Source organism: Mirounga angustirostris, unplaced genomic scaffold (assembly GCF_029215605.1).
Source record: "Mirounga angustirostris isolate CCGP_5_RB_7025 unplaced genomic scaffold, mMirAng1.0.hap1 SCAF_10, whole genome shotgun sequence".
Lineage (NCBI taxonomy): Eukaryota > Metazoa > Chordata > Mammalia > Carnivora > Phocidae > Mirounga > Mirounga angustirostris.
This window is the reverse complement of record NW_026991718.1, coordinates 110,032,617-110,048,637: the sequence shown is the minus strand read 5'-3', so window position 1 is coordinate 110,048,637 and position 16,021 is coordinate 110,032,617. Positions and strand designations below refer to the sequence as shown.

The 16,021-nt window shown below is 55.6% G+C and overlaps 1 protein-coding gene across 2 annotated transcripts in view; it reads left to right on the top strand.

Annotated features, from left to right (window-relative positions):
* STK35 (serine/threonine kinase 35) overlaps positions 1-16,021 on the top strand; it is a 72,808-nt gene that overhangs the window by 35,050 nt on the left and 21,737 nt on the right. Inside the window, exon 4 of one of the 2 annotated variants that reach the window (XM_045885532.3) lies at positions 3,728-8,498. The exons of the other annotated variant lie outside the window; for it this stretch is intronic. The gene's annotated coding sequence lies outside the window, so the exon portion shown is untranslated. Of the gene's footprint in view, positions 1-3,727; positions 8,499-16,021 lie in introns of those variants that run through there. 2 annotated transcript variants of the gene reach the window in all.

The window sequence follows — 16,021 nt, the reverse complement described above, 5'->3', positions numbered from 1 at the left end:
TGCTGGGTGAGCGATTGCTGTGATGATGATTACAGAGAAGGAAGGTCGGACGTGCTGAGGGAGCTTTGTCCGAGAGCTGAAAGAAGGGGAAGGATTTGCCAACACGCCTTCCCAGATCACTGGCCCCTCTCCCCCTCGGGACCAGCGGCAGATGCAGGCGGCGGCGGCACCCCCGGCCGGCGGCGCTGAGGCTACTGCGGGCAGTGCTCAGCAGCGCTGTGGTGTGGGCCAAGCCGCTCCGTCTCTCTGGGCCCGTCCCCTTGTTAAAATGGGGCGGTCAGCCTCACCAAATGAGACGATCAGGAAGGCGAATGTGGCGGTTAATCACACACCACTTGTCATTGCGCTCAGCGGCCTGACTCGGCCCTCCGCACAGGGCTCTGTGGTCAGAGGTACGCATTCCACTGGAAAGCGACGAGGCAGGCCCTGGTCCAAGCTGGTCACTGGGCAGCCAGGGAGCCGGGGTGTGACATCTGCTAGGATGAAGTCGGAGGCTCCCAGCCCCTACCCCTGGGCTGGGCCCTTACACCATTTCCCGCCCCAGCAGGTGCCTGGGAGGGTCTGCTGTCGATCTAACCCAGAACCAGGGGCTCCGAGCCATTCCTGCTCATAGCTGCGGAGCCTGGCTCCCCGTGCACCTGCCACCATTGGCCCCCCAGGGCAGGTGCGCCTTCTGTAATGGGAGGCGGGAGAGGAACCCGAAGCCGAGGTCCTCTCCCTGAAAGAGAGCCCTCTTACTTTCCTTGTCCCTGCCCCCAAGAGAGAAGCAGACCCAGACCTGTAGGCCATCCTGAGGCATCCTTCCGGGAGGGGAGGGACCCAGTGCCAAAGCCGGGGGAGGGTGGAGGAGCCTATGGGAAATGTCAGCCTGGCTTCCTGGCAGGGGACCCAGTGATTACAGCGGTCATTACACACTGGTGTCTTGGGAGCTCTTGCAGAGAGCTGTGCTGTTGGTTTGACCTTCTGCGGGCACACTCTGTTCTGCTAGTTTATTATGTAAAAAGGGACTTCTGGCTTCTGAATCTCAGCCTCCTTGACCGCTGCTTTTCTGCTGCCGTGGGCCACCTTCCTGCTGATGGGCATCCCTTTGAGCAGGGTATCCTCAGCTTGGGTCCTGCCAAGGGAGGGAGGAAAGCAGTGTCGAAAAGGTCATAACTGGTCCCGGAGATGAGCTAAGCAGATCACACATTAGCCTACAGTTTCCTGGGCTTTTCTTGTCCTGTTTCACAAGGACTTGGAGTGTCTCGGATCGTGAGGTTTCCACCCCCAGCCCTCCCTCCCCCTGGCTGCTGGTTGCTCTGCTTTGTCTTGAAAGCACAGGGAGAAGGTTGTAGACATGCTGAGTAAAGCCAGAGTTTGAAGTGGCTTCTGGGTCATCCCAGGATGTGCTTCTGGTGATTTGATTTTGCCAAGTCAGAAACTGAGATACTAAACCCACCAATGCATTTTTTTGTTGTTGATGGAGCGGACTTCACAGGCAGGGAAACAGAAGTAGCAGAGGAAAAGGTTGAGGCTGAGAAAGCCAGTATGTTCTTCCAGATCAAATACTTTTCCAGCACCTTTATAATTCACCCCCACTCTACTCCCCATACGCAGACACTGGGCGCCCCTTCCTCGCCTTGCGCTGGAGGAAGAAACTGCCAGTCTAACCTCACCTGACAGCTTGTGGAAAATTCTCCGCTGTCCACTCTGTGTGTGGAAGAGCCCAGAAAAGAGCCTGGGTCTGGTCTCTTGGACTGCTCCTCCAGGGACCTTTCTTTGGGGCTGCCAGCTTTTCTTGTCCCTTAGAGTACGCTGGTTTTCCCATTACGAAGTAAAGCACGACAACGTGATGTGTCCTCAGTCATAAGCATGGGAAGGGGAAAATGCACCCACGACAAGTACAACATTTTCATGTACTCTTGACAGATTTCCTATACGTGGAGGTTTTTGTTGGTTACATGGTTCTGCTCATACCATATGCCGCGGGACATCGTAGGCTGCTTATTTCTCCTTAACCCCGGGAAGTGCTTCTGCCATAACCTGCCTTCTCATTTTCTCTGTACTACATCACTGAGTAAGATGGATCATTTGCTTAAATCTTCTCTTTTTGGATTTGTGGGTTGTTGCCTCGTAATGTAGATCATACTTCAACGAGCATCTGTATTCATAAAGTCCTTTTCATATATAAGATGACCAGTCAAGCTGGGTTTCCGGAAGTGGAACCTTAGGGTCTAGAGGTCTGCACACACCTGAGGCTCTGAAAACACAGGGCCAGATTGTTTTCCGGAAGGCGCTGGTACACGTCTCCAGCAGGGTGTGCATCCCTTCCATGCCCCCCTCGCCCAGCTAGGAGCGAGCAGTTTGGGTGGTCCAGTGGCTGCGGACTGCATCCCGTCCAAATCGAACACATTCATCGTTGCCAGTTGGGGACGAGGACAGGGTGGGCTCATGGAGTCAGTCAGTTCCTGCTGGGGGCCAGGTGCTCTACAGTCGTTACTCCAGTCAGACCTCAAAGAAGAGTCCACCATTTCTCACAGGAGACAGGCTGTCTCATATTGCCAGACCCCACTGCCTCCCGTGAGGACCAGCCAGGCGTCTGTCTCCCTGGGACCTGAGGATGACAGGCCCGGGTGGTCAGGCTGCACAGGCAGCAAGTGATGGTGGGGAGGGCACAGCTCCTCGGGCTACACGGAGCTTACACAAGAATAAAGCCCTGGGGGTGGGGGTGGATTTGGAGGGATTTCAAGCATGCCATGAAAGACCCGTCATTCAGGTTGAGAGCAGGCACTCCGAAACCCCAGGATGAGTCCCTGGGCCGTGCAGATGGAGGAGCATTGCTGCCTAGGATGGGGCCCTGCTCAGCTGATCGGGCTGGAGGCAGGTGCTGGCTCAAGGCTGATCGCTGTAGGCTCTTGTGTTCCAGGCCTCCACTAAAATGGGTCCCTGAAAGGCCGATGGCTGGTCCTGTTCCCGAGGCCTGGCACCAAGGCAATTCCCAAGCAATAGCTAATCATAATAGGGCCAGGCGCTGTCTCAGGTTAGATGCATTAGTTCATTTGGTCCTCATAATAACCTGTGATGTGGTGCAAGTGATGAGACCAAGGAGCAGAGGGCTTAAATTTGCCCGTGGTCAAGTGGCAGAACCTCATTCTTAACCCTGGCCCTGAGTCACCCCAGCCCCTGGCTGTGGGGTTCTGGCCTCTCTTGAGACCTAAGAGCTTTGGCTAACTCAGGTTCTCAGGGGGCTGAGCCGCACTTGTCTGTGACACAGAATAAACCCGAGAGCGTGAGCGCAAAACTTCTGTACGGCACAGAGAGGGCGAGGAGGGACGTGGGCCAGGGTCTGGAGGGACCGATGGCTAGGGTCCTGCGACATCTTGTCCTAATAGCACAGGGATGGGGGTCATGATGGGATTGGCAGCTGCAGCCAGCAAGCCTGCGTTCCCAGCCAGGGTTGGCTGCTCCATCAGTGTGATGTTAGTCATGTGTCTTTATTAACAGTGCCTCAGTTTCCCTCTGTGAAAAAGGAGAATAGTGTGCTGTGTCTACGGCAGGGTGGTTGTAGCAAAGCTAGATTCACTCCCTGTGAGGTAGTCAGAAACCTCTCGGCCCGCAGCACGTCACAGCTCCTGAGGTCCTCGGGGTTGAGTGCTGGCCCCGAGTGGGGCATCCGGAGCCTGGAGGTGCCCCGAGCCCACCGGCCCAGCGTCCGCTCATCCCCGGCCTTCTGTCTTCTGTCTTCCAGGTTGATCCTCGGGACCCACAGTCTCATCGTGTCTCCCACAGAGGCCCACCGAGGTGGTGGCTTGGTCGGTTGGTGATCTCCCGACAGCTGGATCTCCGGCAATGTGAAGCTTTTGTTTGGGTTTTCCCCCCTCCTTTTAGTTTCGCTTAATTTTTTTTAAATCTTATTTTTTGTCTTTTTTTTTCCTTCCTTTTTTAATTTAAACGATTAAGACTTCAGAAGAGCAGGAAACTATGCTGTGGAGAAACAACATGGACAAAAGCATATGTATAAATGTCGTTTTTAATTTTTGTAAGGGGTTAGGGAGCTATTTTGTTTCGTTCCTTTATTTTCCCTCTGTCTTCTTTGTTTTACCCATCCTTCAGTTCTGCTTAGAGCACCTCACTTCCCCAGAGAAGGCCTGCCTCTCTGCGGAGAGCCAGGGTGGGTCCCAGCCTGGGGGGCATGAAGACAGAAGGCAGCCTGTGGGCCACCTCCCCCCACAGACACAGGCGCTGCCGGACTCCGCGGGCCTCCCTCAGGCCTTAGAAATGGTCAGAGGTGAAGAAGGACCTGGAAGAGGAAGACAGGGCTTGGCCCGGAGAACTCAAGAAAGAAAGTCTCAACTGCGGGTTTGTTCTCTCTCAGCTGCCGGAAACCCTGGGCCACTCCAGGACTCACAGTAGTGGGAGGCCATTCTCTCTTCTGCCCTTTAGAACCCGGAGCGCTGGGCGGGGTGTGGGGGGGCAGACAGAGGTGATATCCCCCACTTCCCGGCAGTCGAGCACCAGCCCAGCCCAGCTCTACAAGCCTACCTTTCTGTTAGTGGTCTTCCTCCCAGAGGAAGACCCCCCCCCCCCCGCCCAGGAAAAACAACTGTCGTGCCAAACCTCTGCCTGGGACATGGCCGGGTCTTCGGCGGGCATCTGTCACTCCTGTGAGGTTAGCTCCCGTCACCTCCTGCCTCCTGATCATCTCCTTCCCACATGTGCCCGCCACGCATCCCGGTTGTCAGAGACGACCTGAGTCCCTGCGATCCGACTGTGACCTGGCCCTAAGAACAGGGTGTCCTGAAACTGGCTGCCACTGTCACCTCCTCGCAGTGAAGGGCATGCCCTGCACGTGGCCCATGGTGTCCCAGCCGGCGACAGAGTCAAGCGCCGTCTCCCTCACCCCCAGGAACTTAACTGTTAGGTGCCCTCCCTCCGCGTACACGTGTCTGGTGGGAAAAGAATGGACCCACCAAGAGCAGGGAGGGGACGGGCTAGACCCCCCCCCGACCTCCCACAGCTGTCAGGTGCCCGTGTGTGGCCTGCCCCCTTAAAGTTCGCCCCGTGTGACCCTGTTGACCTCAGCACCAGTGTCTGTGCAGACCATGCTCTGTGTGGCCATCCCACGCTCTCTGCCAGCACGCGGGCAGCTCCCTCGCCTCGGGCTTCTGACCCTGAGGGTTTGCCCCCCCACCCCCCACCTCCCTGGGCGCAGGGGCAGGTGGCTGGCCCCGTGTCGTCCCTCTCACCCGCAAGCTGCTGGGGCTTCTCCAAAGGCTTCCCCCCGTTACGACCAAGCAAGACGGGGTCTTGGGGGAAAGGGAAAGAAATTCTTTTGTTTCTTGTTTCCTCGAAACCAGCATAGGATCGATAGGGGAGGTAGTTGGAGGGCATTCAGGTTGGTATGTGACCAAGGGGGGGCTCTCCTCCTCCCTCCCCCCCCCCCCCCCCCAGTGGCCATCCTTTGGCCCTGGGCGTTTGGGAGAGACCAACGCGACACCAGCCCAAACTTGCAAACTCACCACACGTTTGCTGGCATTTTCTCGCCTTTTCTCAGGGCCCTAAAATACCACGGCTGCTGCTGCTTCCTGGGCCGACGGTTGGCCGTGGTGAGCAGGGCTGCGGGTGGGAGCCGTGCCCTCCCTTCCTTGTGAAATCCTTCGTGCCCACCCGCCCCATCTCCTCTCCGGCTTCTCAGGCCACCGGAGTGCACCCTGGGCCGCCCCCGGGAGGGTGGGGAGCACAGTGTCCCTGACTGCAGCGCACCCTCCTTCTCTGCCTCGCCTCCCCTCCCCTCCCCTTGGGGGCAGCGGATGGTGAGAACTAGGGGACTGGTTCTCACCCCACGTTTCCTGGCTGCAGCCCCCGCCCTCAGGTTCTTGGTCAAGGCTCAGGCCTAACCTGAGGCCCTTTGCTTCAACTTCACCTCGGCCCTCCCCCGGTCTCTAACCTCCATCTGGATCAGGTCTCGGAGCTGCAGCGGTCCCCCTTCATTATTTCTCTTGGCATCAGTGTAGCCCCCGTAGGTCACAGGATGTCTCTGCCTTTGGGGCAAGGCAGGCAGCCTGGGAGGGCTAGCACTTATCTTGCAGGACTCAGCCTACCCTTGCTTGGTGGCAGGTCCTCCTTCCCAGGCTCACGATGGCCAGCTCGTTAGCCCCAAGTGCCTGTCTCTCCCTCTTGCTCCCTCCACCCCTGCCCCCCCACTTTGTCCACCCCGGGTGCCCAGCCAGCCAGGTGGACGTCAACCCCAAGTGAGCGCCGGCTCGGCCCACAGCCAGTGGACTAGCCTCGGTTGGACCCAGGTAGCTCCCATCCGCTTCTCAGCCACCTTCCCCCTGTTCCGCTGTGGGTCAGCCTGCTGCCTCTTCTTCCCCCTCTTCATCCTCTCCGCCTGCAGTTTGGGCCTGGCGGCAGCCCTGTACCACCTCATCTCAGCGCCACCACGTTCGTAAGGCCTGTGCGAGTTCTAGGAGTTCCAAACCTTGAAATAGCAGTCACTCTCTTCTCCTTGGATCTGTGAAACGGTTAGCCCGCAGCGGGGAGGTTCTGGGCCTGAGACCTCTGGGTCTTGAGCTCAGTATCCCCCCCCCAGCGAGAGGACTCAGCAAGACAGATCATAGTGCCTTATTCCACTGCCCTCGCTTGACCAGACCTGCTGGCTCCGCTGGAAGTCCGTGGCATCCTTCTCCCTATGTCTGTCACTTAACCTCTCGCTCCCGCCCACAGAGAGCCATGAGGGAAGCCAGGCCCAGGGCTCCCGCCACCACCGGGACACTAAGCGCAGCTATAGCCGAGGACAGAACAACCATGTTTCCACCAGGTGGATGCTCTCTGCCTCTCACTACCCAGCAGGCCCCCTGCCTCTTACCTCTAGCCAGGAGGATGCTGCAGTCTGTCCGTTCAGGACTGGCTCCATTTTGACCCCTTTCTGGGCACCGGGGACGAAAGGCGCAGGCCTTAGCCCCCTTTCATCCCAGAAGCATTGGGACAGGAGAGTGGGACTTCTTTCCTCCCACCCAGACGTGGTTTGCCCCCGATTGGCTGCCTTTCTGAGGGAGTGTATTCAATGTTTACTTAAGAAATACCCTGTTTACAGCTAGAGGAGAAACAAGCCCAACACTGGCAGAGATCTGACTCCTGATGGGGCCTGGCCTCCTTTCGGGCACTGCCAGTGGGGGGTCCCAGAGCGAATGAAGGCTGAGCCCGCAGGGGCGCGCGCCCTGCACACCCTCTGCTCCCTGACCCCGCGGTGCTAAGACCACTCACCACCACCTTCGCAGCCTTCTTGCCCCTGGACATTCCCCACCTCCACCATTCCCTTCCTCCCAGGTTCTCTGCTCCTTGACATATCAGCTGTCTCCTAGAAAACCAGTGTTTGGAGCAATAAGATTATTTTTGCCTGAGTCTTTTTTCTGAGAAAAGGTAAAGAGCCGGCATTGTAGGAATGTTCTATTTATGCTGTTGCAGTTTACCTTTTCAGAAGACAGATCTTTGTAGGATGGCTGTCTGGGTTTCAGCCTCAGAGTATCTTTTGGAAACTTGGAACAGCAGGAGTTGGGCCTCCACCCCCTAAGAAGGGGACCCCTAACTCTCTGCCCTCACCTTGCTCCATGCTGCCTGGGCTCCTGGCTCTGCCCACCAAGTGCGCCTGTCCCCTCTGATCCTCCTTGTGCCCCTCCCTCCCCCGTACACACCCATCTGGGGGCACCAGTGGCTCCTGGGTTATTGCTCCCCCCTGACTCCCTTCCCCTCCCTTGGCCTGCCTGGTGGCCCCCAGACCACAGCGCTACGGGAGTCACCTAGGAACTGACAGCCTGACAACAGCCAAGCCTGGGGCTAAGGCCCGGAGATGGCACCTTGGCTGTCCTCCCACACTGGGCCGAGGCACGGCCTCTGGGACGCCAGGCCCGTCTCTGATCCTGCCTGCCAGGCTCGCAGGTCAGGGACTCCTGTCCAGAGAGATGCCCTCAGAGGGAAAGCGAGGAGGTGGGACAGGAGGGCTGGCGAATGTAAGCTTCCAAGGTCACCATCGAGAGGTGAAGCCACTCCCACTGGTTACCCAGAGGCCGCCACATCTTTTCCCAGGAGGGGCCACACAAAAGGAAGGGAGTTTGTTCAGGAACGTTGTAAAGAACGCTTTATGTGCCCCAGGGGGCCTCCTCCATCACAGCCGGGGAGTATGAGGCCACGATTTAACATGCAGGTGGGGACGACTTGGATGTGAGGGAGGCACCGAGTAACCCAGGCGCAAAGTTAGCTTCAGATACTAGTTAATCTATTTTTCTTTATTTTCTTTTTTTGCACAGAAGCTGGTAATCTAGGACCTACGTGTGAACAACTTTATATGAATATTTTTTGTACTTGGTTTACTTGGGTTGGTATGAGACATTATATTTAAGTTCCTTGAACACTGTGGATCCCCCTAATGTGTATGAATGACTGAGGCTTTGTAAATTAAGGGACGTTTGTGTGAATAAAGTTATTTGATGGGGTCAAAGAAGCCATATGTGATTTGAAAACGAGTGCTTCGTGGTTTTGTTGGCCCCCGTTTGGGGGAGGGAGGAGCCAGGCGGCACCACAGGTCCCAGGTCCCAGGTCCTGGTGGGTGAGCTGCCTGGTGGCCTTCGACCAGCCTTCCAGCCCCACCCGGGGAACAGGCCCTCAGGAGGAGGAACCTGCCTGTCCTTGGGGCACGGGAATCCACACCTAGCCTGGCCGGCCCATCACAGGGGTTCCAGGGGCTGCAACCAGGCGGTCAAAGGCCCTTCCAGGCCCAGCTCTGCTTCTGCAAGTTCTGCCCTCGGGAGTTTCAACAGACAGATAAGAGAGGTCTCCGAACCACAGCGGTAGGGGGAAGGGGACAGGGATGTCCCAGGGGGGGCGGTGGGCTCCGAGAGGAGCAGGACAGAACAGCTCTGAGCTGAGGAGCTAACACCCATGTCCCGAGAGCAGAGACTGAGCCGGGCCGTGGTGGCTGGCCTGGCCAACAGCAGCCGTTCCATGTCCCATGAGCAATGAGCACTTACTACAAGCCAGGTGCTACTGGCCCGCATGGTAGGTGTGGTGTGTACCCCTCTACCAAGGGGTAAGAAAACTAGGGCCCAGAGTCCCGCGGGGTGCCGGCTGGGTGCTCGGTGCACCGGGAAGAACAAGAACTTCTGCCACCTGTCGCCGGGGATGGGGCACTTAGTCTCGCTGCGCATCCCTTTCCTCAAGCAAAATGGCAGTGGTTGAGGCTAAATAGGAACCTCGTGTTGGGCCCAGTACTTAGTAGGCCTTCAACCAAGGCTCCTATAGTTCCCTTTTCCCAGAGAGCCAGGTGTGGGATGATCCCGGCATCTGCTGGCGGCTGAGCCTGGACTTCCGGGCCTGCACAGCCTCGGGAAAGCTGCTCGCTCTGGAAGGGCCGGTGTTTGACCGGAGGCCCACGGCTCAGGCTTTTCGGAATCGGACCTTGTAGACACAGGAATCCTAAAACTGCTGGAGGCCGAGTCAGGCCGCTGGAATGTGTGCCCGAGGAACAGATAAGTCCGCCTTCCTGCCGGTCTGAGAGTGAGCACGCCACATTCCAAGCCCAGGCTTTGGTGTCTGGGGACAAGCCTTCTTGCAAAGGATCCTTCTGTGCTTAGCCTGGGGCTTGGGGAAGGACGACCCACAGGTTCGCTTTAATAACTTGGCTGAGATCATTCACCCTTTTGAAGTGTGTACAAGTCAGTGTTTTTTTTTATACGTTCAGAGTTGTGCAACCGTCGCACCGTCCGATTCCAGAACATTCTTAGCGCCTCAGAAAAGAAATCACACCCGTTAGCAATCACTTATCCCCTCCCCAAAGCGCACTCCCAGCCCGAGGCAACGGCTAATCTACCTTTTGTCGATGGATCTGCCTATTCTGGGCATTCCATGTAAATGGAATCACACACTCTGTGGCCTTCGGTGTCTGGCTCCTGTCACTGCACAGTGTTTTCAAGGCCCATCCATGTCCTCGCGTGTGTCAGCGCTTTGTCCCTGTTGATTGTTGAATTGTATTCCATTGTGTGGAAACACCGCGTCCCCTGTATCTGTTCACGGTCAGTGGACACTGTTTTCCGCTTGGGGGCTCTTAGAAGTAACGCCGCTGTGGACATTTGGGTGCGAGTTTCTGCACAGACCTCTATCTCTGATCCCCTGGGCACATAACGTGCCTCACAGAATTGCTGGGTCCTATGGTAACTGTACAGTCGTTGAGGAACCGCCAAATTGTTTTCCAAAGACGCTGCACCATTTTACATTTCCCACCAACGGGGTGCGAGGGTTCTCCTTTCTCCACGTCCTTGCCGACACTTGCTACTGTCCTTTTTTATTGTCCTCCCAGTGCGGGTCATAGATGTCGACACCATCGTACTACTTACTAATGGCAGATGAGGGGAGAAGAGCAAACGGGTACTTGAGACCCAGATGCATTCACGGATCCAGCAAGTAGTAGGTACCTCGCAGAGTCCAAAGAATGCAGACTGACTCTGCTTCACACTGGCTCCCTGGACGCTGAGGCAGATCGCCTCGCTGACTTCATTTTCTCATCTATAAAATAGGGTGGTTGTCAGGACTAAAGGTTGGTCGTGCAGACGACATGGCGGGCACTCCTCAGGGCATTTCCTTGTCCCTGTGTCCCAGGCACCCGGGCTAACTAGGACGGGACTCAGAAATGAGGCTCTAGGGGGCTCCCAGTGTGTTGGGTTTGGCGTGGGTGATGAGGAACAGGTCACCGTAACACGGGGTCTACTGAGGGCCACACCACACTAAGCAGGGGGATGTGTCATCCAGTCCTGGGAGGGAGGGATCTAGGCGTCCGCTCGTCCCTGCCGGGGCCCCAGAGCCTGCAGCGCCCGGACAAATAGCCCGCAGCGGGCGCAGCACCCTCTCTTGCCTGTTGCTGGCCTCTCCACTTGAAGCGTCGCAGCGCCTCCCTGGTTTCTGGGAGGTGTTTGCCTCACCACGTCCCATCCTGAGGAGCCAAAGGAGGGTCGATGGCGTTTGAGACCTAGCCCTCAATCCAGCCCCCACACCACAGAGCAGGCCAAGGTGCAAGACCATCTGTCGGTCTCCATTGCACGTGGACTATTACCCAGACCCTCTCCTTGGCCTGTAGAAGGCACTTCTCCTCCTTCCCCCTCTCCCCACGCTTACTCCTTAGACCTGCTTGCTACCCAGCGCCCCCAGGCTCTACCCTCTGGCCCGCTGGGCCTTATTGCTGTCCTTTTTTTGTTCATTCATTCAGTCAGTCAGTCAGTCATTCTGTTTGGGTTTTTTTGAGAGAGGGAGAGAGGGAGGGGCAGAGGGAGAGGGAGAGAATCTCAAGCAGACACCCCCTCGGGTGCAGAGCCCAACCCAGAGCTCGAAATCACGACCCCAAGATCATGACCTGAGCCAAAATCAAGAGTCAAGACACTTCCAACTGAGCCACCCACATGCCCCTATTACTGTCCCTGAAGCTCACATGACATTTCCATCTCGGGGCCTTTGTGCTTGCCGCCGTTCCCTCTGCCCAGAGCACATGACTTCTTGCTTCATCTAGGTCTCTGCTCACACACCCAAGAGACCTTCCCTGGCCCCCTTAAAGAAACCTCATCACCATCACTATCTCTTTAACATGCTTTATTTTTCTTTTTAGCACAATCACCAGCAGGAAGTTTTCTGTATAACATACATGTAAAAGTGTGTGTATATATGTAAATAATCTCTCCTCTCCTTAAACTGTGCCTGACATGGCCCATAGTAGACATTCGATGCGTATTTAGTAAGTAGATGAATGAGAGCAGGTTACATCAGTAAGAACACAGCCCTCGTGGAAGGAACTTGCTCAGGAGCCCACAGGGGTGGGGGGGAGCCCACATAGTGTCCATGTGCAGGGCCTATGGTGGACGGCATGGCCCATAACTGACGAGTCCGGCTCAGGGATGTGTTGCCATGTCACGTGTCAGACCCATAGAGGTGATGTTGCTGATGGGGCAAGAACCAGGCCCAGAATTTCTGCCTCATCTCCAGCTGGTCTCTTGGCCACAGCTCCCGGTGCGTGGGAGGGAAGTGCAGGGTAGGGAGATGGACATCATTCACCATCTGACGTATGTTCATGAACCTAGAGGCCCCGAAGTCTGAAAACCTAATGGGAACAAGAATTAAGAAACCTGGATCCAGATCCAGCTGGTCTCCTGCCGGCTGTGTGGGATGTGGCAAAATCTCTCCTCTCTGCGCCTCATGGTATGGTGGATTCTGGAATCAGGCGGGAGGGTTGGATGACTGCTTTACCACGTACAGCTTTGGGGCCTGCTTCAGAAGCTAACCAAGACCATCTTCGCAGCTCTGAGATGCCAACTCCCCGTCAGGGGACTGTAGCCACCCCATCCTGTTTCACATGGGGCTGGAATGACTCCCCTCTTGCAAAAGCCTCCAATAATTGCCTCCGCTTGGTCTGCTGGTTCCTTGAGGGCAGATCAGAATATGAGGAATTTAATAACCATGGTCTGGATCCCCTGCCAAAATGCTGTAGGGCCCTGGCCCAGACTCGAATGTGGTGGGAACACGGAGCAGCTCCCCCAGCCAGCAGACCAGGCCACTGCCAAAACCCTGACACTCCCGATGCCCGTCTGGCAGAGCCCCGCCACTCTGCAGCGAGCCCTGACCCAGCACACCGAGCACTTAGCCCTCTGCTGGGGGGCACCCGCCGTTCGGGAGGTACGCATGCAAACCCTACTGCCAGACTTCAGGGCTCAAGTTGCTCTACCTCTTTAGGACTCAGCTTCCTCAAATGAAAAATGGGCATCATAACCACACCCATGTCGGTGAGGATTCGGTACAGCCTGAGCGGGAGACCCCAAATAGCAGCAGCAGAAGCAAGAGAGAAGCTGGAACTCTCTCCCATAAAAGAAGCCTGGTGGGGCGCCTGGGTGGCTCAGTCGGTTAAGCGTCTGCCTTCTGCTCGGGTCATGATCTTGGGGTCATGGGATCGAGCCCCTCGTCCATCTCTCTGCTCAGCGGGGAGTGTGCTTCTCCCTCTCCCTCTCCCTGCCCCTCCCCCTGCTCATGCACTCCCTCTCTCTCTCAAATAAATAAATAAAATCTTTTTTTTTTAAAGAATTTTATTTATTTATTTGAGAGAGAGAGAGCACATGAGAGGGGGGAGGGTCAGAGGGAGAAGCAGGCTCCCCGCCGAGCAGGGAGCCCGATGCGGGACTCAATCCTGGGACTCCAGGATCATGACCTGAGCCGAAGGCAGCCGCTTAACCGACTGAGCCACCCAGGCGCCCAAATAAATAAAATCTTAATAAAAAAAAAAAGGAAGTGTGAGGCTATCAATCCAGGGCCATCCAGGGCTTCATATGTGGGGAGATCACTGGAGAACCCATCTCCTGTCTTTGTTTCTGACCTCTTCAGCAAGTGGCTCAAGTTCAGGGTCACTTCCCAGTCCAGGATAGCTTCCGGAGCTTCGAGCTTCGGGCATGTTCTTCCCAGCCCTGACAACATCAAGGAGGGAGGGAGGCAGAGAGCTGGCCCCCTCCTTCCATGGAAGCTTCCCTGAAGTCCCACACCCCCCTTCCACTTACATCGCATTGGCTAGAGCTTAGTATGGCCACATGTGGTGCCAAGGAGGCTGGGAAGCAGAGGGCGCAGCGGTCCTGTTACTAAGGTTGACGGAGTCTGGGTGTCGGGTGGGCAAGCATCCATCTGTGCCACGAGCGTGCCTCCAGCTCCCTCCAATAAAGGTTAGGTGTTACCATCATTAATCATAGTCCTGCAGGCCTGGGTTCAAAAGAAATGAAGTAACTAAATTAGCCAGAGGGCCTCTAAGGGGGCTTGTTCAGAGCTGGGACACCAGCCACAGGGTGCAACCAGCAGAAAGTTGTCGGCTTGGGTTCATTGTCTGCTGGTATGTCAGCTCTTCAGTAAGTGCGGACTGAGCGCCACCTTCTAGGGCTGGGGGTACAGAGGAGATGGCCGAAGAGGCAGTGTCTCATGGTGAGTAAGAGTGGTGTCTGAAATACAGAGCCTGGGGTGGAGTCCCAGGTCTGCCACTTCCTGTGCGATCCTGGGCAGCTAACTTAACCTCTCTGGGCTTTGTTGTCTTCATCTCTAAGATGGAGATGGTGATAAACACCAACACAGGATTATTCTGCGGGTCAAAGGAATTAATACAAATAAAGTGCTTTGAACACTAAAAAAAAAAAAATCCCTCCGATCTCTCCAGTGGACCCACGAGCTTCTCGATACCTACTCTGCTTTCTTCCTGCCCATGCTGAGCATTCACTGAGCATGTTCTCTGCTGCTCACTGGAGACTCCGAGATGAAATACACCCTAAACCTACCTGCATCCCTTCATCATAGGGATGTTTCCTGAGCCCCTACCGTGTGCCAAGCTCCATGTCACTTCCAGGCGGAGGTGTGGAGTCAGGGGTGGGACACACAGAGGACCCCAGCTCAAACATGGATGGGGAGCTAGGAGACTTGGGGTCCGGCCCCAGCTCTGTTGGTAGTATGCGGCCTGTGGACATCTGTGTCCCGTGATTCTGGACAGGCGGCCCAGCCAGGCCTGTGGATGGGGCCTGGGAAAGGAGGCCACCGATTCCAGCACAGAAAAGTAGTCCTTTATTTTCCTGGGTCATCAGATAAGCAGTAATCTGGGAACAAAAGGTGATTAGCGGTGGATGCCTGCAGAGCTGAGCCAGTTGCCCTCACGCCAGAGCCCAGCCAGTCCTCTGCTCTCAGGGACCCAAGCTCGCTTCCCCCGGACAGTTCCTTTGACCCCTTCCCCACCCCTACCTATTCTTGAAACCCTCCTACCCCTCCCCTGCCAGCTTTGGAGAGCGGTTGAAATCAGGGTTCTGCCCACCTGTGTCAGTTACTAATTCATTGCCCCTAAGTTCCAAATGCTCCTTCGATTATTACTCTATGATGAGCAACAGAATTCCTTTAGGCATTTCTCCTATAAAGTGAGCACAATTTTAAGACCTCAGTAGAGGACTCTGGGGGGACATTGCAGAAGGAAAAGGCTTCTTGCAATTTCCAGCTTGGCACGTAGGGCTGGAGCGGGGCGGTTACTGAGGAGGGGGTGTCCCACGGTGGATTCTTACCCCTGCCAAGGGCTCAGAGTGTGATCCCCCTGCGACCTTGCAGCCTCGGCCCGGTGATAACCTTTCTACAGCCCTCCTGAAACCAAAGCCCCTCCATGACCTGCATACAGTCGCCTGGGGCCTGGAGAGTCTCACAGACACAACAGCGCTCTCTCCGCAAGTCCGTGTGCAGCCCAGGTAGTCTGAAGACCCCTGCCCGCCGGCGCCCTGTCTCCCGCTGCCCATGACCATTGGCTGAAGGCCTGCAGCCCCCAACACATACCCACTGAAGGGTGGCCTATTGCTTCCCCTAGAAACTCCAGGCCAGCTCCAGCCGGGCTAGGCATCAAAGTTCTCTGCTGCCCGTGACTGAACTACACCTTTCCTAACAAGGTCTAAACCCCTTGCACTGTGTCCTTCCTTGCACAGAACATTTGTGAAGAACTACAGCTAACTAACATCATACCTAAAGGCAAAAGACAGAATATTCTCCCTCTTAGGTCAGGAACAAGAAAGGATGTCCACTCTTAACCATTCAACATTTACTGGAGTTTCTAGCCAGTGCAAATAGGCGAGAAATAACAATTAAAGATAAGGCATGAGATTAGGAAGAGGTTAACTGCCTTGATTAGCACATGACACCACCATCTATGTAGAATATCCAATGGTATCTACAAAAAACCTCCCAGAATTAATTGAGTTTGGCAAGGTTCCAGGATACAACAATCAATTGTATCTTTATATGCCAGCAATGAATAATCGAGAATTGAAACAGGAAAAAAAAACAAAACCACAGTATCATTAAAAATGCCGAACTACTTAGGGATAAATCTGGCAAAAGCTATGAAACACTACAAAGCATTGCTAAGAGAAATTAAGGAAAGCCTAAATGAACGGAGAGATAGAAGTCAGTCCTCATTATTTGCAGATTCCACACTTGGAAATTCACCTACTCACCGAAA